The sequence below is a fragment of the Coloeus monedula genome (assembly GCF_965178545.1).
Source record: "Coloeus monedula genome assembly, chromosome: 1".
NCBI classification, from domain to species: Eukaryota; Metazoa; Chordata; class Aves; order Passeriformes; family Corvidae; genus Coloeus; species Coloeus monedula.
The window spans coordinates 105531534-105556996 of NC_138781.1; the positions used below are offsets into that span (position 1 = coordinate 105531534).

The 25463-nt window shown below is 39.5% G+C and overlaps 1 protein-coding gene across 2 annotated transcripts in view; it reads right to left on the reverse strand.

The window, feature by feature from the left end:
* LDLRAD4 (low density lipoprotein receptor class A domain containing 4) overlaps positions 1–8806 on the reverse strand; it is a 239403-nt gene extending 230597 nt beyond the window's left edge. For both annotated transcript variants that reach the window (XM_082286793.1, XM_082286792.1), the window contains exon 1: positions 8678–8806. The gene's annotated coding sequence lies outside the window, so the exon portion shown is untranslated. The remainder of the gene's footprint in view (positions 1–8677) is intronic.
* Between the last annotated feature and the right edge of the window lie 16657 nt (positions 8807–25463).

Genomic DNA, 25463 nt, shown 5'->3' on the forward strand with positions numbered 1-25463 from the left:
GACCATGTGCCAACAGGATGCAGGAGAAGAGTCTGGATTCTCACGTACCTGCCGAGAGAATCTGTGCTTCTTACCTACAGTATATTCATTTGCCCACAGACTGTGCATGTGAATATCCTACACATCTGTCACATTTCTGTCTTCTCTAGTTGCTCCAACAACCTTTAAGTCATCAATTAAAGATATTTCAGTTCACAATTCCACTCCACTTAAAGGATAAAGTATCTAGTGATTGCGCACAGAGTGAAGGTAGGGATTTTCAGTCTTCATAAACAGCAGAAAAATACATACTTTAATTTCTTAAGGGAATGCCTTGCATAGCTTCATCTTACAGATAATTTGGGGAAGGAGTGCTACACTGCATGAAACAAATCCCTCAAGTCAAGTTCTGACAATGAATGTATAGTGAGGAAGAGAGATTAGAGAATATCGAACAGATTAAACAATTTACTGTCTTTATGTAAGAATTCAGACACTGAAGCTAACAAATGCATGCAAATAAAACCAAAAGGCTTTGAGAATCCTAACTAAAAGCTTTTATAGCTTCTACAAAAGACATTAAGACTATTTAGATATTGGTTACAGGAAAAAAGTAAGTACAAAGCAGTTTAATATAGAAAAAAACTATATAGTTGTTCTTAATAAGAGAGAATATTCTTATTGTGTTTCAGTGTGTTAAGTCTCGATTACTATAAACTTGTAAACTTAGAAAGCACTACAGAAGGTGAGTTTTGCTTTTCAAATTCCCACAAAATTAGCACTGAAAGTATTGTGCGTCTGGTTATATTACAAGATGAATGTAACACCAAAAATAACATTACCAATAAAAGAAGGATTATTAAGAATGGCAGAAGTTACATGAAGAGTGAAATCTGCATACTATCATGAGATCATCAGTAGCTTAAAGAAAATATAAAAATCAAAAGCTCTGTGTTTTGGGCTTTATTTGCAGGAGATATATTAAAAAAAAGTAATCTCATGTCTGGAAAGTATCTTATACATCTGGAAAATATTAGGTCAAAGAAATTATGAGCATAATAATGAGCTTTTAGTACTCACTTGTTATTGTTCTTGTTCGATATTAACACTGAAGAATCAGAAAGCTGTGTCCCCCTGTCTCTCTTAAGCAATCATATAATACTTTCTTGTATGACAGGCCTCTTTAGAAGCACAGACCTAAATAAAATCAGGTGTTTAGCTGGACTGTCTTCAGCTCTATATTTATCCCACAGTCAATAATAATTAAAAACTACATATGAAAAAAAAAACTGGCATTCCCCCCAAATCATGCCTGAAGAAAAACCACTGATGAGTCAAGCTCGTCTGTAAGTGGGACACAAAGTATGATTCATAAGTCATTGCTTCGGGTTTAATTCTTGAGAGAGAAAAAGCTCCATCAATAATATAAGACAGAAACTCAAACTCTCATTACAAAAGCATAACATTAAATTCCCTGCGTCTCTTCATTCTGAGTATTTCTGTAGTGTGTGCTCACCACAAGGGTTTGAAGCCACAACCAGTAACCTCCAGCAGCTCCTGAAGGCAGTGAAATCTTGCAGGGGACAGTGAGTGCATCGGGATGCATTCCTGAGTTGTCTTCTACACAGCTGCGAGGCACAAGCTCTGTGTCCACCACTGGGGCAAAGGGAACAGGACCTTTCTGACTGAAACCACAACAGAAGACTAACTGGGGCTCAACTTGGTCATTGCCAGCATCAAATTTATCAAAGCAGATGAGATTCAATAAAGCTGCTTAATTTGCCCCTTTTTTTCTTGAAATGTAGTATTTAGCTAAACTGCACTGCAACACTATAAAAAGACGAGTCCAATGAGATGACAGTAGAGGAACCAAGAGGAGCAAGAAGGATCACCACTACTACTTTCAGTCAACAGATCAGATACTAAGCACTATGCCAAAAATGACCTCTGGGCCACAGCTTTTGTAGCAAATTGGGTTTTCAAGGGCATTCCCCCTCCTCTGCACTGCATATTTATCTCCTGTCTCCCTTTCCAGCCCACATCCAAAAACAGTGGCTTTGTGCAGTACTTCCATTTTAGGCCCAAAGGACATTTACGACAAGAATATTTTTAATACTTAAAGTATAGTAGAAAAAACACCTATGATATAGTAGAAAAAACCTATAAAGAAACAAAAAATAAAGACCAGGGAACCTTTTTCATTAAGGAGGTAATAAAATAGTAAAAAGATCTAAAAAAACCCTCTTTCAAAACCCTGTATGACCTTGCTCTTCACTCACATACTTCATGCTGACCACTGAAGGAAATATAAAGGAATATTCATTTTCCCACAGGTTCATTGCAGTCCAAATGACAGCTCTGACACTGGAAACAGACTGGCAAAATACTTCATTTATCTTTAACCTCAGCTATGAAAAATGTGAGAAATAAAAAAAAAAAATTAAAAAGCCAAGCTGCCATTGGACATTTCACAATTTAATCATACATCATACCTGTACTGCAGAAAACATGCAACAAGACTAAACTTCTAAAACGTAGCTGGATTTAAATGTATGCTGCTTCCCCTATACTGTCAGCTAGCAGGCCTTTAAAGGAAGATTATCAAAGGCACTCCAGTCACTGTGACGTGAAGACAGAATAAGTGAGCATGACCTTGAGTTTTCCCTTTGTATTTCACGGCGCTTTTTCTTTAGTATTTTTACATCATCCAAACAGTAAGTACTAGCATGGACACTACTGAATACACATGCTTTTGAATAGGATGATGAAAATTACTTGAATGAATGTCTTTTGGCTTATGTGCTCATTTACATTCCCCTCAGGAATAATATCTTAGCAATGTCACTGCTATGAACAAGTAGGTGACATATCAATAACTACCACTTATTAATAAATACTTCACTCATTCCATGAGGTTAATCTTTATATGCACCCACAAGGCAGGAAATTATAGTCAGTATTTCCCATGGGGAAGCTAAAGTCATGTTACAGACTGTCCTAGTCCATGCAGTGATTCAGGTGTCAAAGCTGTAGGTAACAAACTGTCAGAGACCTTGCCTCCTAATCCTCCTTTCTAATCACTGAATTTTGCCCATCTGATGAAGGAAACTATAAGAATCATGCTGTCTCATCATAACCGAAATGTAAAATTGAGATTTATTAAAAGCTGTTAGAAGCTTAAAGATAAACTTGCCATTAAAAGGGGAAACAATAAAACCCCCATGATTTATCAGCTGGTCTCTCCTTCGTCTTCCAAGGACGTACGTGTGATAACTGCTACACAGTTACTGCTCCCTCAGATTAATGCAGTATTTGGAATAAATGTCTTTTATAAGGAACTTGAGAATGTTGTATCTGTCTAAATTTATTTATTGACTTCTCTTTACGTGGCTCCTAGTCCTCAGATGCTCCATGGAATGTGAACAGAACACTTATGATATGAGATACTACTACTGTTGCCAAGAAAAGCAGGAGAAATACTGAGTTTTAAAAAAAAAAAAGAAAAAGACATGTTTTGCTGCACAACACAAATTCACTGCTCGTTTCCCTAGTTTGTTTCTAATAAAATTAATAAAGCAATGAGTAGGTAGGCACTCCACTACTTCTACAAGAGTGGAGTGATTGCCTTCAGAAAGGGAAAGTTGCAAGAGCATTATGAAAGATTCTACCCACATGTTAAATCCTTATTTCCAGCACACCTGTCTTAGCTCAGTAAATGTTCTTAAGCTCACCAGGACACTGACTTGGAGAACTCCCTATAAAACTCATAGGAACTGTATGAACAAATCCCTTAACGAGCCTTCAGATCTCTACCCATGAGTGAAAAGAAAAATTAGGTTGCAAATCTTGCAAGATTTCAAGGAATCTGGAATCTCACTCGTCCAAAACCCCCCACAACATCTACCTTTAATGTGTGCAGCAATGCATTTCTGTTATCACCCAGAATCCAGGAGGTGAGAATGTGAGAAATAGTGAAGTTCTAATGAATTTTTAAAAATTGGTTAAGAGCTCAGCATGGAGATCTGAATGGGTTCAGGGGGTTGTGAAGATTTCTTCCATCTCAATTGTCAAGTGCTCACTCATGGTGAACGTACTGATGAGGAAATCCTCAGAGCATGCAGCAGCAGCCTGCTGCAGGGACGTCATTAGGAATGTTCCAAAAAAAACTGTGGTGCCTGAAGAGTTCTTTCCTTTCCACAAGTTCCTTAAGATAAAAGGAAATTAATGTGACAGGTTCTGATAAGCACAGACAATGCGACCTTTCTGTATTACCTCACCCAAGAACACCCATTTGCTCATTTCTCAGCTGACTGAAGACTAGCTTCTTCTAGTACAGCTGTTTCCTCCTACAGGGAACACTCACTTCCACTGTTGCTCTAACAGTTAGAAGACAACACTAATTACTGCAAGTACTACAGGCCTATATACCACAGCACAAACACACCAAACACTGCTCATTTCTACCATGAATTTCCAGCTTAAAGGGGAGTAGACAGACCAATCTTCACAAAGTCTTGAACACAGCTTTCACAGTATATTCTTCCACGGGAGCTGGGCCAATACAAAAGTTATTAAAAGCAAAGGGAAGGGGCTGGATTAGCAATGGAAACATATAAGTTATGAAAACATACAAGCAAATGTCAGTCTTGAAACAAAATACTAATTTAACTGTCCTCCATGTAGGCAAAAAAGCAACAAGTAACACATTCCTTGAGGAAAAACACTCCTTGCAAGCCTGAAAGCAAGACTAAACTGAAAATACAAGATTAAGCACTTCACCTTGTTTTGTGGGGAGTTTCAGTGACCACAACAGGAATATTCCTGTGTGCTTTATGCAAGGGTGTTTACAGGACAAGTCTGAATCGCTGAGCCATTATTTTACTTGTGGCTCAGGAATCATTCCAAAGCAAACATGGGAGAGAATACAGCAACACATATTTTCAAAATTAATCAAATGCATAATAAAGTCTAAGCAATGAAATTTTGAATTTCATTGAAGTCACCGAAGTTCAACTCTAGCCCTTCAGTTGATCACCAAGATTTACTACTGCCTCTCTACCGGTCAGTCCTGCCAGACAGGTAACCTCAAAGTCACTATCACACAGCTCAAGAGCTAAATGCTTCTTCCAAAAGTAAATATTTCCAGAACGAAAACAAAATTCAGTGTATTGCTGATAGTACAAATAAGCAAACAATACAGGAAGTCCATGCTTTTCTGTTCTAAATACATTTTTCCATAAAGGGATATGTTTGCTCATAAGTGAGAAAGGAGTATGAAAGTAGAGGTCCCTTATCTCTATTTCCACTGGGTACCACATGGTGGTAGCCAATCCAGTGTATACAACAAAATGGGATCCAACAAATCTTATCTCCTAAAGTGAATGTTCTGGAATCTCACGTTCATTCCCTTATCTCAGGATTCAAAATTATTTTTATTTTCTAAGCAAAAAATTATTCTATGCTTATGAGTGCGCACAACACTTTTTTAAGACTGTGTCTCCTCATCTTTTAAATCCTTGCTTAAAAACTACCTCTTCAAATTTTCCATAGTACTTCTTGCTATGTAGATAAAAAATTTCTCGTGTCAATGTAAATAGGGCATTTTTTATATTACCTTCCCCCAAAAATCAGCCAGTCACAAAAAACTATATAATATTTACAAGATGCATGTATTCATGATGCTTATCTTCTCTTCATTTATGAGAAATCCTAAAATTTGAGCCATTCACTGTAAGAAAAGAAACAACCTCCAACAACAAGAATTTAATCCACCCAAAATCCTCCTCAAGGGTCTCTGGAGAACCAGAACAAGCCAGTGTTTCATGGCACAGACTCCAAACCACTGAAGCAAGCACAAGCTAGATCGGAAGAGTTAAATAAAGCAGCTAAAATTCAGCAGCATCGCAGGCTATTGCAGACTACAGTTACTATAACCTACACTGGGTGTCCTCTGCATAAGCACCAGTGTGACTTTGCGGACTGCTGAGACTCAGTCTGTTGCAACTGGCATAAGTTGCCACAGGCGAGCAATCACAAGAAACTGACCTTGGCAAAAGCACATTTTACACTTCACTGCTGTTCAACTGTGTTATACTAAAGAGAGAGCAAGTGAGCACAAGCAGAAGGGGGAGGGAGAGAGAACAAAGGGGGATAGACAGCATAAAAGTGAACGTAGCCATTTTCAGCTTTACCTGCTTTTAAGATTTTAAGAGAGGTACATCACACCTCCAATGCACATCACAACCTACACACAGTTATATCAATCCTGCATGGTATCATTTTTAAACCATCAGGGTCTGAGGAGATTTTTTGGGGGGGAGGAGAAAGAAAGGAGACTAAGTACTAAATTAGAAATCAGTATCTAAAAAAAAATTCTCCCAACAAAAAGGGAGAGGAAGTATAGAAGAAAATTACAACTTTGCATTTTCCTACCACTGGATTAATGCATAAATGAGGATTTTTAAATTGTTTTTTCCTCCTGTTTGGCTACACCTGTTGAGAGTACATTTCTGAATTAGCTGCAGCTAATAAAGCCTAAAGTATTCCATGAGGTCTGCAGCAAGGTATCTTAGTGCTAATTTTTAATGTTTCAGCTCAACCTTAACTTCAGCTCTCAACAACCTGGCAGCAATTTGCAGGAGCTAGTATGGTAAAATCCCCACTGCTGCACATACAGTTGTGTCTGCTGCTTTTCTCAACCATCTTTGGTCTCTGACTGTTTGAATCAGTTATTTCCTGTCAAATAATTTTCTTAGTTTCTGCATTACTTTTCTTTGGTATTGATTACTGTATCTCCAAAGAAACAGGACCTGGCAGACCAAGATGGCACAGGATCCCGTCATTAGTGCTAACCCACATCCTGCCCAAATTTTACAGCCAGTTTAACACAAGGATCTAACCTTGAGGGTATGCTGGGTTTCCAGGACATTCACTGGTTGAAGCAAAACATGCAGAAGCTTTGTACGAGTTCCAAAATACCAAATCACTCTCCACTTGGGAAGTGTACAAAGTATGCAAGTCTAGACAAAATAAAACAAGACCACATGCATTTTGTATCTGCTTCCTTACCACTCTTAGGTCAGTGACCTAAGGACTAGATGCTGCTTCTCTTCCAGATCTTGAAGTCTGCTTTTCTCCTGTGTAGACAGTTTCTCTATTCCTTATCTGGTTCCACAAATAACTCAAAACCCTTCTACAAAAGCCAGCCTTTTTTCCTCTCAAACATGCAAACCCTTCACACCTCTGTCTTCACAAAGTCTCCATTCCTCTGTTAAAACTCCGCGTTCTCCATCTCAGTCCTCTAAATGTCATTTATGCAGAAGTGGCTTTTATTTTGGACACAGCCATGGTGTTACCTTGAACCATTCCCATCTGACAGAGTCTTGTCATGGTATAATGACCTCCCCTGTCACTGGCCAGGGAGATACAAGACTCAGCCCTGACAGCAGATGGCTGATTCACACACACTGACGCGCAGCGACTCAACAATGATATGATCACACTTAGCCTATAAATTATGAAAACAGCAATTCTATGAAGCATGACCTAAAATTTCAAGGGACTCAAGTATTTCCAAGTCTGAACTTCAGATCTGGGTAAAAAAGGTGCCAGCTATGGATATGCAAAATTTTAATCATCTCATCGGATTGTAGCTCTCTCTCTCACAAATATATGGTGCTTGTAAGGCCCACAGGCCTGCTTCCTGTCACTGAGGCAGGACTCTGTCACAGAGGGCTGGATGGGCCACAAAAATACTCACTGCTTCTGTGAAGTGTGTGAGAAATTCTTGTAGGGTCAAGACATAGAGTAAATTGATGTCTGTCATATTTTTCTGACTGTGTGCTTGGGCATAAAATAGACTTATTAAAATTTTTTTAGTCCTATAGTAATTGGTTATAGTAGATAAAAAAGATAAAATGGAAAGAGCACACTAGTTCTGCAACAACTACTGTGGGCCTTCAGGCTTGGCTATCTATGGTCAGCATTTGTCACAATGACACACAGCAAAAGAAAGAAAAGGGTGACAAAAAATACCTGACAGGTATTCATACCCACAGGAAGAGCAAATCTTTGTTTATACTAGCACAAAAGTAAGCAGATCTTTGTATTACACAAGAGCACCCTCAGCTGAATGTAAGGATTTGACATCTCTTACTTCTTCAATGCATATCCTAAACAACAGGTTATTGAATTGGTTCTCCCTTTGCAGCTCCCTCTGGGTCTCTCAAACCACACCATATTTTAAATGTATGTGTCAATCAATGCTGCTTGAGTCATTTGACTTTATAGTTCACTAGCTAGAATCTCATTTTCAAGTAATTTTACTCATTAGGCAGAACAAAAACATTAACTGGGTCTTCCACATCCATGCAAGTAATTACCAATTTGCTGGCTACTGTGGGAATCTCCCTTCTCTTTCCTCTTCCTTCCCCACCTCTTTCACCTGAAAACTAGTACATTTCCATGAAATATACAAGGGCTGACAAATCAAAATCTTTTAACATCTAAAAATTACTAGTAAGGTTTAGCTATAGAAATATATATGGATATGTATCTATACAAACACATCAACACCTAAAATATGTATCCAAAAGATGACGATGTGGTGTAGTATGGTTGAAATGTTACCAAAATGTGATTCATTTGACCAACCTATTCCTTGACTGGAAAAAGATTGGTTTGTTTGAATTACATTTACCTTTCTCGAAGTGTTTTAGAAAGAAGTCTTGTCTAGCTTAAGCTCATCCAATACAACATGATGATATCCTTGAAGTCCAGAGAGTCAGAAGAGTCTTCCTTCTCCTCCCAGTTGTGAATGCTGAGTGCGATCTACAAGAAAAAGAAAGTGGCGGGAAAAACGCTTGGCAGGCAATCCTTTCTCAATGGGTCAGTATTTTCAAAGTCCTTACAGAAAACGGCCCTGACTCCAGAAGTTCAATCAATCAATCAAGCAAGCAAATAATTGCTACTTGGCTGATTTCTTTTTCTACATCAAATATTCTGTCTCTCTCTTCACTGTCTTAAACATGAAGATATTAGAGTGAAAGGCATTATTTCCTCTCCTTATTTAAAAAAAAAACCAAAAAACTTGCAATGTACAGTTTGCATTTTCTGGTATAATTTTAAACTCACCATCAGGGAATTTGTAACTTTTTGTTAGAACCTACCAAAGAGAAAGGTTACAGTTTCTCTGCTATGAAGTGCTAATACACTTCACAAAGCCAGTAGCAACTCCTGAAACAGAACTAAAACCACAAAAAACATAAAATACCCTTTTCTCCTACTAGACACTTCAATTAATCAACACCTATTGGTGAATAAGTTCTCAGCAGCTTTGTTGAATAAGCATATTTTTGTCTAGAAATAGCTGTGAGCAGTTCACCAAATTTTATTCTCTGCATTGTTCTGCTATCTCTGGAGTTGCCACTTTTCTAGGGAACATCACTTTTTCTGGATAGCATATTGAGGCCATAATTTTGCAGATACTCGTTGGGTATAGTATCAGCCCAATCTTTCTAGTTCTTCCCGTAACAGCAAGCAAACTCACAAAAGCTTTGCCTCAGATTTCACAGGCATGTGTGTGCCTCTCTCTCAGTACCCAGGCCGACGTGCCAGTATGTAGGATTAAACTTTTTCCAAGGTTGAATAAGCCACCATCTGTCTATCTTGTGTGGTGCTGTGCGCCATCCGGGAGACTTGTCCCTTAGAGCATGTTTCTACCATATGTCACTCCTGAGTGATCAGTTATGCCAAGACATTTGGGAAAAAATGACTAAGTCGAGCTGGAAAACCCTCTCCGAATTCCAGAGGAGGTTTGCCAAGCCTGTATTTGCAAATAACTTTGCATCCATTGGTTTTTGCATATACTGTAAGTAACAATAAATAATAACCTTTACCCAAACAGACATGAGGTACCTGCCCTCCATTGTCCAGAACTCACAGACTTTTTAATAAGCCAAGAGATTCAAGTATGACACATCTCCAGGAAAAATACAAGAAACTTTTACAGCGACTTCTACAATCGCTAACTTAATAAAGGAAAAAAAAACCCGGATGTAAAGAACACCTTTCAAGAAAGACTCCGCTTGTTATTTTAAAACCACAACAAACCAGTAATTTCTTTCAGAATACTCAACTAAAAATACCTAAGGCAACTGAATCAAGGCTTTTTCCTATTAGTAACCATCTAACAATGACCATCTAAAGTGCTCACCTGCACACAAAGTGATCACCTAAACTAAATGTTAAACTGCTGATACAGTTCATGCAATTAGAATTTGTCTAATAAAGAATATGACTCTATCCTATTTTAGATTTAAAGAACCATTTTATGTTCCAATTCCTCAATTATTAAATTAAAACTCAAGCCAGCATCATTCTTATGGCCAGCTCAAGGCTGCTCATTTACATAACTGACTTTCAAGGGCACTTCGTTACCCAGCAATTAATACCAGCAAAAAATCTACCAGACCTGCTTCCTAATGTTAAGGAAGACATTCTTGAGAACATTAAAAGAAGAGAGAAATTAGGAAGTCGTGATTACAGCGTCCCTGAGTAAGATTAACATTGAAAGGAAATCTATTCCTAAGGGCAACAGGAGAAATACTAACTACCAGAAGACAAATTATAGGAATTATTACATTTAGTGACAAAAGTGAGATGAGGAGCAGTACTGAAGTCCAAGAGAGAACACTGGCCTTTGTGTTTTGCTTTCAGAATTTGGACAATCATTGAAAAAAAGAGATGTGAAACAAGGATTCACTACAGCCCACTGAGATTTGTAGAACAAAATGCAAAAAAAAAAAGCAGAAAAAGCTCATAAGTTCATAACCTTACAGAAAAAAGATTATTATTAATGGAAAATGAGGTAAATTATCACCTCAGAATTTATTATGGGTTTTTTTTTTAATGTATCTAATTTAGACTGTCTACTTATGCACAGAGAGTGGAACTTGCAAAGGTGAGGATGTTGGTAACAAATTAGACTGTGAAGGAAAGAAAGGCTCCTACTGCAACATGGACTTGCTGAATGGAAAGAAGAGAGGAAAATAAATACAGAACAGCTAGGCAAATCCGGACTACTTGCCTACATAACACACCTAATGATTTTGAAGCCAGCATATTTTTTTAAAGGCTCAGCTCCTTCCTGGCCCACTCCGACAGCCTGAGGCATTCACACTCTTCAGCCAAGAGAGACTGGAGATGCTGGTTCTACAGCACCAACTTTCTGCTAACCCTTCTTATTCCAACGAGAAATCTTTAGGGTAATATGCACCTGCTCTAATGTCCTCCTTGCTTCTTGCATCCACTCACAGGCCCAAATAATCCTCCCTTCAGGATGAAACACAATTTAGGTATAAGACTGACCTCAGCGGGTTGCAAATGGCAACAAGAGGGGAGGAGGGAAATTCATCAAAGCTGCCAATTAAGAAAATTCTTATTCTGGATAAGAATTTGTGCTATGAAGCTGGTCAACAGCTTCTTCACAGAAGAAGCAGCCATGCAGCTTCTGAACTGTCATCTCTTGCCAGAACTACAGCAGAAACAAGAGTTTCTCCTACAACAGGCATCATGGAGATCCATGCATATCTGTAAGGAAAAACGATGGAGCAACATAAAGGGAGAAATCATTGAAACACGGAGAAAGATTAAAATTTTTCTTTTCCTTTATGTTCAGCTTGAAGAGGCTCAGGATCCATCACCCATTTGTCCCACACCAGTGCAGATATACAAACAGGAATCTTATCAATCTTTGGAAATATGATGCTTTTTAAATCGGTTTAATAACTAGGAGTTCCATGGAAATTCTTGGCACACACAGGCAGTTTTCTTTTGTGTTCCACTTCAAGCATGTACTAAGCCTCAACACTCTCTGTTGTTCTCACAAACTTTTTACGGAACTTTCAATTTCCCAAGAATTCAAAATCTCAGGATTCCAACAATCACATGCAAACCCATTCCTCTAGGAATAAATTCAGTCTGTGGCACAACTAAATTTTCTGTTACATAAATGCAAAACTTAATTGAAACTTCTGCTGATAAATACAAGACTAGGGCACCTCAAAGGCAGAACAGTGAAATTTATTTCCACAGGAAACCTCACTTAGAGGGTATGACTACAGAGACAGTGTTTAAAGATAAGAAGGGCTCTTCAAGCACAAGGCCAAACCGAAAGAGTTGTTATGTCCTCTGAGCCACCCATCTGCAGGGTATTTCATACATTCCCACAATTCATTCCCCGGTGGAGACTCTGGGCCCTACTTGGCAAGACTTTTTCTTCAGAGCCCACAATGTAAGGGAGAAAATACAGGTTGATGGGAAGCTATGAAATGTCATTAAAAAGCAGCCTCCTCCAATACAGAGTCCTCTAATATAAAGACCATTCTGCAAGGGCTATGATACTGCAACATAAAACAAGTTTGTTTTTCAAAAATGTTAATGCAATATTAAAACAATACACAGTCTCTTTTCCTATGAATAATCAGTACTCATGAAGTAACTCAAACAAAGAAAATCTCTACATGCCACGTGAACATAGCTTGGAGTTACCTTTGCTAGGGGTGCAAAAAGAGGGATTGTTAAAGTGGGGATAAGGCTTGCTTTTTCCAATCACAGAAATAAAGCAGTTTTCCTCACGTAGCTTTCCTCTTCCTCACTTCCCCCCTCCTCCACACAAAACACAAGAAAAGCTGCCGTTCCTTTAGGTCAAAGGAAAAACAGGCCCAGCTGCCGTAAGCCAAACAATGTACAGGTTTGCTATCACCCCTGCTGTTTTGGCTCGAGCTCTTCAGACTGGAAAATTCAGAAGCACGATCTCCCAAGCTCTATAAATGCCAGAACCATCTAAGAGGAAAATAGGACAAGGCCACCCCCAGGCAAGTTTGTACTAAAATCTGCTGGCTGCAAGGCAAAAATACAGTAAACATCGCATAGGGACAGACTGCTCCTCAGAAAATATTCCACAAGAACAATATAGCTTCCAAAGAAAGGCTGTGCTAAGGGGACTTCTGGAGGGAAAAAAAATGCAATGTTTTAAAATCCTTGTGAGGAGTTAGCAAGCTAATGGCACACTCAACGACAAATTGTTTGACAGGCAATATGCTTTTGACATTAATCCAATGAAGAAATGTAAAAGCGACATTGAATGTTCTCTACAAAGTGGTAACAAATTCGGTATCCTAGAATAGTTCTACAGTTCACTAAGGAAATTTTGCTTCTGTCTTAACAATTGATTACATGGAATAAAACAAGTAATAATAAGCAATTAATCATCAATATCACCACTCTGTTCAGGAAGGACAATTTAAGTTAAATTTTTGCAGTCCTTGAGAGCTGAACTTTGCAACTGAATACAGTATGTTTTAACGTGCTCTACATTGACTCAACCTTGAAAAACAAGCCAAAAACAGAAGTTGAAACATCCTTTTTCCTGTGTAGCTCCAATTTGCAGTAGCAAGAAGCTAAACAACATGCTCTCCACCAGATGGCTGAAATAAAAAGAACACTCCTTCTGATTAATTAGGAAACAAATGAATCTGCTGTTAGCACAACAAGTTACCATCAGGAAACCTGGGTTCCCATTAAACTTTGATATTTGTGATTTCTCTTCAACTGTGTTCAAGACCATCCTCAGATTTGTCTCTCATTTCAGAAGCAAAATATTACACACCAGTCCATCATGCACAAGTACCACACCAGCCACTGCACAACCAAAAGGGGTACTGGCCCTTTTCACAGACAAATAACACCACAGTTTTCCTAAAAGAGAGAGTGTCCATCACAGTAGAAACAAATTAAGGTCTCCTAGTGTTGTGAGGAAAATTGATGGGTAAAACCACACATCCCTTGTCAGGGTTCAGTGAGCAGTGGAGGCTCATGCATGCACACCCAAGCTCTCCAGCTGGTCCAGGAAATGGAGATCCCCAGAGCAGATACAGTACAAGGAGTAAGGATGTGACAGCCCAAGCAGCAGAGGCCAGCCCATGGTTCCCTGCCAAGGGAGGCTGCCAAGGATGACTGTCAGCATCTCAAGTGAAGGTTCAGGATACAGTGCAGGCACTGGGGATGGAGCGGGGTGAAGGCATAAAACACATGGAACTTGCACAAAAGGTGTGCAAGTGCATGCACTGAGAACAAAAATAAACGTTTGCTGCCACTGAGATGAGTGACTTTGGGAAGAAGGAAACAGAGCTTACCTGACCCAGGAAGGTGCAGGTAAAAGCTCTTTGTATTGTCATTATTCCTCTGCTTCCTTTGCAGGAACAACTGCTTTATTGCACCAAACCTTAAAGAAGGACCATTTCAGAAGCTGGCTATGGGAAAGAACCCACAATGTTTGAGGTATAAAGGACAAGTTTGCCTTCTTTACTGACAACATGTGTGCCTAAAGAGCCTTAGTGTGAATCCAGAACTGCCAACTAACCCACACCTCTGTAATTTAGCGTATTCTTCCTATGTGCACAACTGAAGTTCTCAAACATGTTGAGAGGGTTATTTTCTAATGCCAAAGGGAATGGTGGAGACATTTTTAAAAAACTAAATCTAAGACTCCTTTTTAAAATCCAAGTAATGGTACTATATCTTATTAAGTAATTAAGAAATCTCGGAGACTTGAATAAGAAAACCCAAAAAAACTTCCCCACACATTAAAAAAGGGTTTCATAAATTTTATGTGTATAGGAAGGCCATTTAATTCAGCTAAATGAATGTATCTCACTTCTCCTTATAGGCTGGTGATAGGTAAGTACTGTAGGAAATAAAAGCACAAAACTGCAAAACTACAAAAAACCTAGTATTTCTAATACTAATATTTCAAAGTGCACCTATCCATTATATCACACATACAATTATAGGGGGGAAAATTACTATTTTTTTGAGCCTTTACAGCCAGAAAATGGACCCATGTAAAATTTCAGCAAATACAATACTTTTTGGCACAGTGTTTTTAGAAGACCCACTTTTGTTTGCTTATGCTCTACTTGATGCCTCCTCTAAGACTCGTATCGGAAGAGACAGCGAACAATTAAACCTGTGTACCCTCTCCCCACCACTCACAACAATAAAGACCAAAGAATATCCTCCGAGGTCTCTTCCTCTCAGGATAAAGAATCCCTGTTTCCTGTGGACATAAGCCTTTCCACATCTCTTAAAAATGCTGCTTTTTCCAGATTTTCCTCATCCTGCTATATTGTTTCTGAGCTGAGGGACCTGAACTGCACAGGGTACAAGATGCTGGTAAGCCATGAACATACACAGTGGCAACAAGGACACCATCTCTTTAATTCTCTATTCCTTTATTAGTATGTCCTAGTATTTGATTTGCTTTTCTGATCAGTGTAGAGTAGTGAGCTCCTGTTTTACACTGCTGTTTGTCATAACCTGGTAACTGACTCACACATGGTAACAGTCAGGTCATAACTCACCATTTTTTAGCGGAATCACAGTTATTTTTTCCCTGTGTAGACCACTTTTCATTTATCTGCACTGAATTTTACCTGCATTTCCACTACTCAGTCACACAGCCATGTCAGTCACCCCTCCAGTTCTTTATGGTTCACTTCAACCTTACTACTATGAGCAAGTTACTACCATCAGCACACCTTCTCACTTCATCAACAAGCTCCTTTCCGGTGTATAATTTATGGGTTGAATGCATCAACCGGTCCAACTACCCTGGTGACTGAGAACCACTTATTCCTACCTTATTCCTCCCATCTTCTACCCACATATCAGTCCATGACATGACCCTCCTTTATGCACTGCTGCTGGCTTCTGTCTGGCATAGAACATTGTCAAATACCTCTGAATGCCATCCAGATCTTTCTTGTTCACCCCCTCAGAGGGCTTCAGTTACTTTGAAAGGTAGCATTTCCCTTCACAAAAGAAAAGTTGACTCTTCCCACAGAGCTGGTATTCATCTTGGTAACATGTTTGTAAATACTGCATTATGAAGGAGATAGTGTCCTTATTATTGACAAATTCTACATCTTTCCAGACAAGATGTAAGGGAACAGAGTAATGTCATTTTCTGCCTCTTGATTTTTAAAAAAAAAAAAAATCCATAAGCATTTGCTTATTTTGAACCCATATATCCAGGGAATTTAAACTAACACCTATCTGTCTCTCCTTTATACATGGCTATGACTAAGAAGTGGCACAAGCATAACAACAGCAATTTCTCCTCTTGTAACTCTTCAGCGAAGACAAGACTTGATTCAATTTTCTAACAATTTTTAACCTGAGGATCAAAAAGAAAGCAAATATTTTTTTAAAAAATTAAAATATTTCCCTGCTGTCTGCCAGATGTGTAGGACTGCCAGCAACTGCATAGCAACAGAAAATTTTCTGAGTCAGCAATTTACAGCTTCTCCCAAGTTTTCTCCTTGATATTACACAAATTGCTACTATTCTTTAGTAGATTAATTGACTAATATTCATCCCCCTATTGGCCCATTTTTGCTGATCATTAAGTTAATGGTGCAGGGAATAGTGTCTTTCCAGACTCCCAACCCGGCTGTTTCCTGCTATCCTACCACAGAGGGCATGGGTACACCCACCTGAAGCTATGACAATGATTTGTAGGAGTTAGCCATGGGAAACTGATTCCACTTACTCCCATGTGTTCCTGCATTAACAGCAGCCACAGCCCAACCCTTAAATTATTGTCTGAAACCTGCAATGACTCCTCTCATAAAAGTTCTCTCCTAGCATTTATCCTAGCACTATTTGTGACAGCCTCAGCTTCTTTGATATCATCAATTCCGGACCCTTTGTACCTGGCTCGTTAGTGTGAAGAATGTCCAGAAGCTCTGAAGAGCACAGGACACAAGATGGGTGCTGAGACCCTCAGTTTACATTACACCTCACACCAAATAATTATGTCATCACCAAGCTAAAAAGACCAAGAAAACAGCACAATGGAAAATTTCAACAAAGTGTGGCTTCATCATTAAAATCTCTATTTGAGCTTTTTTGTTGGTTTCATTAGACAGAGAGGCAGAGAGCTCTGTAAACAGATTTGCTTAGTTTCCGTGTCTGTTGCCAAATTTCCATCCTGCGGAACCAATTTTAAATAGAAAAAAGTGTCTCTTCCCATCCTCTGCTCCTTGGTGTCATTCTTATTAAGGATACAGGGTAAAAAATGAATGGAAATGAACTAGTCACAGTGGGGTTCAAATCCAAATGTTAACTTTTTTAATTGCCAAAAAAAATTCAGATCACTTTGATCCATAAGTCTGTCTTTCTTGCAGCTATGGAAAGTTTTTAAACGGAAGGCTGCCAACAATGACTTTGTTATAAACCAGAGTTCACAGTTATTTTTATGGAATTTTGTCTCAGTAACTTTTAGCTCAGCAGTTCTCATGAAAATATTTCCAAACCACCAACTTGGCTAAATATTTCCAGTAAAGCAAAATAATCCCTTGCTCCTAAATACAACTCTACTTCTTTTTTTAACCTCACTTTATCCTTCAGAAAACTAGTACAACTTTAAAAATGGGAATGACAGGGGAGAAAGGAGACAAAAAAATCTAAGAACTTCAAGCAGCCTCTCATATCTCTGGGTCATAGCAGATGCAGAATTGGAAATGGAGATGAGATATCAGAAATAATGTCCCACATATACCCAGGTATTAATAGCAATAGCGAATAAAACCAGAATGAGCACTGCAATTTGAAATAGTGCAGTATTTGCCTAGCAGAAAGCTCTCAAATAGATTCAGCCATTGTTAGCCCATGCTCACTGCCCGAATTTCCGCACTAACATAAAGAACATCATAAATGGGAAAGAAAATCTGATGGGGTTTGTTTACCATTTTGTTTAGCTTTTTTGAAGAGGGAGTGTAAAGGAATCATTTATTATACCCCTTTTCGAATCTGTCAGATGTTGCATGTTTTATGTAACTATAACACATTTGGCAAACTCTTCCTACCTACCCATATGCTAGGGAAAAACTCAAACTGTGCAAGAGAAACCTTTCTTGACAAAGTAAATTTCCGTGTAGGGAGGAACTGTGAGTAGGACCCGGGGCTCCAAGATCTCTAGGGCCTCCTCTCTCCACAAGGACTGATACTTCCACACAACCTAGAACTCACGTATCTGCCTCCCTGGGAAGCAGAACTATCCGTCCTGTGCTCTACTCATGCCAAAACAGCGGCTGCACTGGATCATTCCACACACCAGGCCACTACACAGCTGCAGTACAACCAAGGCAAGCCCTCACCCACGCCCCTGCAATGGCTCTTTCAGAATGCAAGTGCCAGATGTGTTGGCACAACTGGCCACTGCCTTCCAACACCAGTGACCAGGCCCATTCCCCAAAGCAGAATAAAAGGACCCTGACACCCACGACTCCACCACAGACTCCAGGCCAGCCAGCTGGACATGAGAGTTGACCCCAGGGGCCAGTCCACATGGGATGCACTGCTCTGCATGCGACAGCTCTGGGTCTTTCACCTCAAGCACAAGAGGCCCCTACCTCTGATGTTGAACTCAAACCTCATTCATCATATGTATGAGACCAAAATTTGCAAGCTCCATGGGTAGTCCTGAAGCTGGTATCTTCCAGCTTTTTCCTGCAGTACGCAGGGAAAATGGCAGCAGCTGTGATGAGTGGGAGCTGCCACCAGAATACCCCAGCAGAGGAAGGAGAGGAGTGTATGGAGAACATGTAGGAAGCTATGGAGAAACAGAAGAGGGTATGCCACAAAGCACTTACAGCACAACTTGAGAGAAAAACAAACCATCCTCAAACAATGGGGATAAAAAAAGAAATAACAGTGAGGAAGAAGATGATTAGAAGAGTCCAGGTGCAGAAGAATGGGAGAGGCTGTTCCAGACAACCAAAAAAGATCTTGCTTCTTGGTTCATCCTTAAAACATATTTAAAATTCAGAATTTTAGAAACAGATTTGCGGAGCAAATTGATAATGCATTTCACTCATCTGAGCTTTCACCTGCAATCTATCTACGCAATTTAAAAACGTTTTCAACTAAAAACATTTGCTAATTAAATACTTCACACAAATGTCAAACAGTTGTATTATCTTGGCAAATATGTGCCACAAAAAAGCAACTTCACTATAAGATTTACATTCTTTACTAGGTTCAACAGCGAGACTAAGCAGGAAATACCCTTTGCCTTCAAACTTGCGTGGGACTTTTCAAACTGCAGATAGACCAATTACTTTATCTACTAGGATCATCCAGTCAAGCTTTGTTGCTGGCGTTGTTTGGAAAGCTGCTTCACTATCCTTTAGAGACTCTTGAGTTGCTGAAAAAAAGTCTGTAACTCAAATATATAGGCACAGTTTGAAACTGTGATGCACTTGTGTTAACAAGAAGTCAGGCAGCCTTTGATTGCAGCAATCATGGTAGGGTTTCTGCAAGAGAAGAGGCAAAATTGAGCTGTCAAGTGACCAAAGGGGGAGGCTGCAACAGGGTGTTTCACTGCATCTGTAGGAAATAGTACTAAGCCCATCTATTAAACAAGAACAGAAAAGGGATTTAAGAGATTAAAATATATAGCATTTGTTTCTTAATCTAGAAAATGAACCCTGCAAGGAAGTATGATGGAAGCAGGGTGGGACAGACAGAAGGGTAAGACTAGGCTGCACAATAGACCTGCAGGACACAAGTTGTCCTGACTGAATAGGTTTTGACCAGTCTTACCAGTCCCTTACATTGTCACTGCAAAGAAAATGGGAAGCAAATCCTTGTACCATCCCGTCTGGCCCACCTGAATGGAGCTGCAGCACTAGATCTGAACCTGATGGGCAAAAGAAATCTTCTGTGGACAGGACAGGGAATAATACATTCATTTGTCCAGCAAAAAAGGACTGCAAGTGCCTATTACCTGGAACTCTTGCCTGCTATTTCTAAGAAGGTACCGAGGCACTGGATATTAGTATTTAGAAATCAAACCAGGTAGACAAGCTCACAGGAAGGAAGATTAAATTTTGTGAGTGCAACCAAGTACTACTAAGTAGTATGCCATACTAAGTAAGAAACACGGGGTTTATTTTACAAAATGTAAATTTACATATGAACTTGTTTCACACATCTAATAAATGCCTCCAGAAGCACAGAGTAGCTTATACACCTGAAAATTACGGATATTAATAGACACTTCTGGATATCAATTTTCTGAGATTCCATTTTTTGGCCCAGTGCTATACAAACAGAATGCATATTGATAGAAAGGCACAGATGGACAAAAATACTCCTGCCTCACAAATATACCAGTACACTAGATGGATTACATAAAATCCTCCAACTTCCAAGATCTCTCAAGTACACTGCGTGTATTCTGCTCACATAGAACAGTGATAGTGCAACAAGTAACTCCAGTGTTGTCTTATACATGCACAGAAAACAAAGGTATCAACTCACCACCGATTTTCAAACAGACTACTATTTAATCCTTGCTAAAGCAGGCATGAAGAATATAAATTAAGGTATCTTTACACATACATTGAGTCTCTTCTCCTACCAGTTTATGATCCTGTTCCCAGTTAGGCTTAAAGCTACCGATTTTTTTTAAGGTCTGTTTTGGGTTTCTGTGGCAAGATTTTGGTAGCATAGGGGCTACAGGGGTGGTTTCTCTGAGAAGTTGACAGAAGCTTCCCCTGTGTCTCACAGAACCATTGCCAGCTGGCTCCGAGACAGACCCACCACTGGCCAAGGCCGAGCTCAGCAGTGATGGTGTAGCACCTCTGTGACAATGTATTAAAGAAGGGGGGAAAACTGTGCAATTTCAGCCTGAGTGAGTGAGAATACGTGAGAGAAGCATCCCTGCAGAAGCCAAGGTCAGTGGAGAAGGAGGGGGAGGAGCTGATCCAGGCACCAGAGCTGAGATTGTGCTGCAGGCTGTGGTGCAGACCATGGTGACACAGCTGCGCCCCTGCAGCCCATGGAGGACCATGATGGAGCAAAAAGCCACCTGCAGCCCATGGTGGAACCTCAGCCCAGAGCAGGCGGATGCCTGAAAGAAGAAGGGAAGCTGTGGGAAGCCCACTCTGGAGCAGGCTCCTGGCAGGACCAGTGGATGCATGGACAGAGGAGCCTACACTGGAGGAGAAGGGGAAGAGTGTGAGGAGCTCTCCCCCTGAGGAGGAAGGAGCAGTAGAAATAACATGTGATGAACGGACCACAGCCCCCATTCCCTGTCCTCCTGCACCACTGAGGAGGAGGAGGTAGAGAATACAAGAGTGAAGTTGAGCCTAGAAGAAGGGAGGGGTAAGGGTGGAAGTGTTTAACATTCAGTTTTTATTTCTCATTACCCTTCTCTAATTTGATTGGTAATAAATTACTTTCCCCAAGTCAGGTTTGTTTTGCCCCTGAGGGCAGTTGCTGAAGGATCTCTCCCTGCCCATATCTCAACCCATGAGCCTTTCACCATATTTTCTATCCCCTCTCCAGCCAAAGAGGGGAGTGGCAAAGCAGCTTTGTGGGCACCTGGCATTTAGCCAGGGCCAATCCACCCCAAAAAGCCCAAAATCATTTCAGAAACAAAGGTCTCAGCCCTATAGACTGAAGCCAGCCCTAATGGGAATCACATTCTCCTGGGTCTTGACCAGGCTGGATGGTGTTTTGAGCAACAGGTGTCCCTGCCCACAGCACAGGGGTCAGAACTAGAGGACCTTCAAGGTCCTTTCCAACACAAATCATTCTATGATTCTATGACTTAACAAGCTTTTCTTTCAAGAGTCCTCATTGTAGATGTGTAGGACTCTGTGCTTTGAACACCTTCTAAAAGGAACCAACTTTACCAAAAAGAACTCAGACTATGTTCAAGAGCTACACAATGCACTCTGGGATAGAAACACTGACAACAAATCAATTCACATGTGTATTGTACACTTCTAACTAAATATCACTAAATAAAAGGCAAAAGCAAAGAAAGCAACATACTCAACCAAAAATATTTTAAAGGAAAACGGTGAAAAAAAACTATATCTACTTGTCAAACTGTCTGCAGTAACTCCAGATTTTTCCCATGTGCACCTATTATGCAAATTTCTAACACAACTGTATCTCAGCACATAAAAAATACTCCCATTACACTGTACACTTGACTATATTAATTATTTGATATGCATATATTACCAATATTCTGCACAGTACATCACATATATTGTACACTTCCTCCTACTCTGCTCCCAAATACCTTTTCCAATCAGGCTGTCACAGCACCATCTCATGACTTGTACATTTTACTAATCTGGAGTGAAACAAGCTGAATGCAAACGCAATCATTTCAACTGTCCACATTTCTACAATTTTGACAGCATGTGTCCTAATTTGACTCCATGCACCCCTTTAATTAAAAGTGTATTCATGCTTCCTTAAAACCTATGTGTCAAGTCATTTTGGTTATGGTATTTGATGTATAGGTAATGGCACACACGCATATAGAATGTCACACATGACTAGCAGAGACTGTCATGTGTCACACATTGCGACTTCCACCTTCCAAAGAAGAAAGGAGCATGTATTTACAGTTGTGTCCAGAGCTAAACTCTTCTTTGAGACAGAGAAGAAAAGTTACACAGTTCACTAAAAAAAAGTAAAAGGAATTTACCAATTATGTGCCTAATCTTCCCCTGTGTAGCTGCATTAAGGCAGTTTCAGGCACAGAGAGCACAGTGTGCTGTGACAACCCCATCCACTATGTCACGATACTTCACCACGTTTCTAAGTTCTGCAGCTTATGCAAGCTCCCAAATCTTCCGCATAATACTTACTCATCCAGCTGGAGCAAACACAAATAATCTAAAGAACCAATAATATACATGATTTACATAACACGCCCTGCAAAACAGAACTGTGGAACCAGCCTAACGAATCACAGCAAGGCCGAGGCTGCGAGGGGCCTGAGTCCCAGTTGGCTGCGCAGGGCACTTGGCATCGCAGGTGCTCGTGGATCAATCGCTCCTCTGAGACATGGACAGGGCATCTGCACAGGCAGCACCTGCTCGACTTGTCAGGGCTCAGACTTGGTTAATGTCACACAATTTACACTGTTTTCTAGTATTTGCCTCACGGCAGATGCTATCACAGGAAAAACCTACAACCTATTGCCACTGACTGCTGGGAGAATGGTAACTCCATTTGGCTGAGAGTGAGTGAACCAACTCAACAGAGTCACCTCTGACAATGAGGCTGTAACAATCACTGGGAATAGAGGGAATCAAACCACATGGGTGAAAATAAGTAGTTTTATGTACATGGAGTATCTTCTCTTAAGTGGCTTCATCTTAAAGAGCTTTACTTTTAAAACCACCTAAACATGAAATGTGATACACTGGTAACCGCATCTGAATTCTTCAGTATGTGCCAAAAATCTAAACCATAGATCTTAAAATGATACCAGTTTCTAGAAGATCCGAGTTCCATCTGAATTGTTTTAACCTACTAGCAAGACTTTATTTTCTCTTATCACATCATTTTCATATTTGCTTCTTCTGATGTTCATTTAACGACTTGCATTTTTTTGATGTTCATTTAACAAACAGGTCCAGACAGCTACTTTCCTTTTCCTGTCACCAGTCTTCTGTTAAGCAGCAGGGGTAAAATCATTACAATACAATAAGGAAACAGAAGTTACAAGACAGATTTCAGCAGCTTTAGTATATGGAACTGCTTGCATTTTAGTCAGTAGTAAGGACTGATTATGATAATTTAACTGCTGCTGTTATACCAACACAACTCCCAGTGATAGAAACATCTATGACATGGAGAGTCAAGTGAGGGAGAAGGGGCAAGAACAGAAGAAATGTGAAAATCCCAAGAAAAAGGGAAAATAGCAGATTCAAAAAGCTTTGGAAACTGCAAATGCAGGCAGTGAACTGAAAATGTATTTTATAAAAACACAGACTGTTTTTCCAGACAGCTAAATATTTTTGTTAATGGATAACACTTCCTCAATATCTAATTTCTACATGGTAACACTGAAAGAAGGAAATGGGAGGGGAAAAAAGTAAGCATCATAGACAAAAATTGTCAATTTCTGTCCACAGCCATCTTTTCCTTCTCTAGTCTGTTTTGGAGCATCCACAGCATTAAACAGAAAGAAGGCTGTAACTAGAAGCTTAAATATGACAGGATACAGACACTTGCCTTCCATGCACACTGTCATTGTGAATTAGGCATGAGTTGACAAGCTAAAGACCTGGCTTGCAGTCTCATCATTCAATCATCCATCCAATCTCATCAATTGAGAAAGGCAGTAACACATGTCCCCTCCAGCTTAAATGACAGCAAAACTGTGGGTTGTAATCACAGGTCATCTTCCAATGGCATTTATCATTAAGGACGGTTTTGTTCCGAATCAATTTTTATTGAGAATTACTCTAATGCAATACTTCCCTTTGCTATTTTAGCTCTTGCATTTAATACTGTTTAGAAGATCATTTCAAAATTATAATTTCATCATTTTCTAGGAATAAGATAACAGCAAATGACATTGTGTGGAAGTCAAAATTAGCCATTTGCAGTCCAAAAACTCCGACAAAAATAAGGTCACCTAGATGAACTTCCACAACTGAATCTTTAGCCTGTACTAATCTATGGTGTCTTAGTTACAGTCTAGACTATTTTAACCATGTAGAAGCTGTCTGAAATCGCCTGGGCATAAAAACTTGAAAAATAAATAAAAATGGAAATGACAACAGTAAGTATCCTTTAAAAAAAAATTCCACGTTTACATGTAGCATCTAATGTTTTCCTAACACGTAAAACGCATCCTTTTTCTAAATTTGTCAAATAGTGATTTTGTTCTTTATTTCCCTTCTACAAAAGAGTTGTCCTCTCTTTTTATGGACCTTGAGCAGCAATTCTGGACCAAGTCAGCTGAGTGTGACCTTAAAGGATAAACCAATGGAAAAAAAACAGGAAGAAAAGTTATATTTCTGTACAGGGTACAGAAAAGGTAGAAGTAAAGTGAGAATCACTACTTCAGTGAGAGGATATGCTCATCTACCAGTTCTTAAACACCAAGAATTCCTTAATAAAAAAGGGATTAGATCAGACACCACAGCAGCATCTCTGATTTTCAACTAGTTAGAGAAATAAAATCAAATCTCTATTAACATCATTTGCTTTGTGACAGTTTACAACAGCTGAGGATCTGCCTTGAGGATAACTGGAAATTTATTTATTTGTTCTCTCACATCACTAGACAGGATGCACACATTTCCCAAATTTTACGAAGCTTAACCTAAATTCTAACCATGCGGCACAGATACTTCATCACAAGTTTATTTTTCTCTATGGCACCCTCAGCACCTTCCCAAGCGTATCAATCTCAAACATTTGATAACAGCTACAGAAAATATGGGAATAGACTTCTGTGGCAGCATATAAACACCACCAAAAATACACTTTATTATCAGAAAATGTATTTTAAAATTTGCAGCACCCAGTGAATGGTTAAACATACCATTTTTCCATCACTCTCACAGAAATGTGTTTATCCAAGCCAAAAG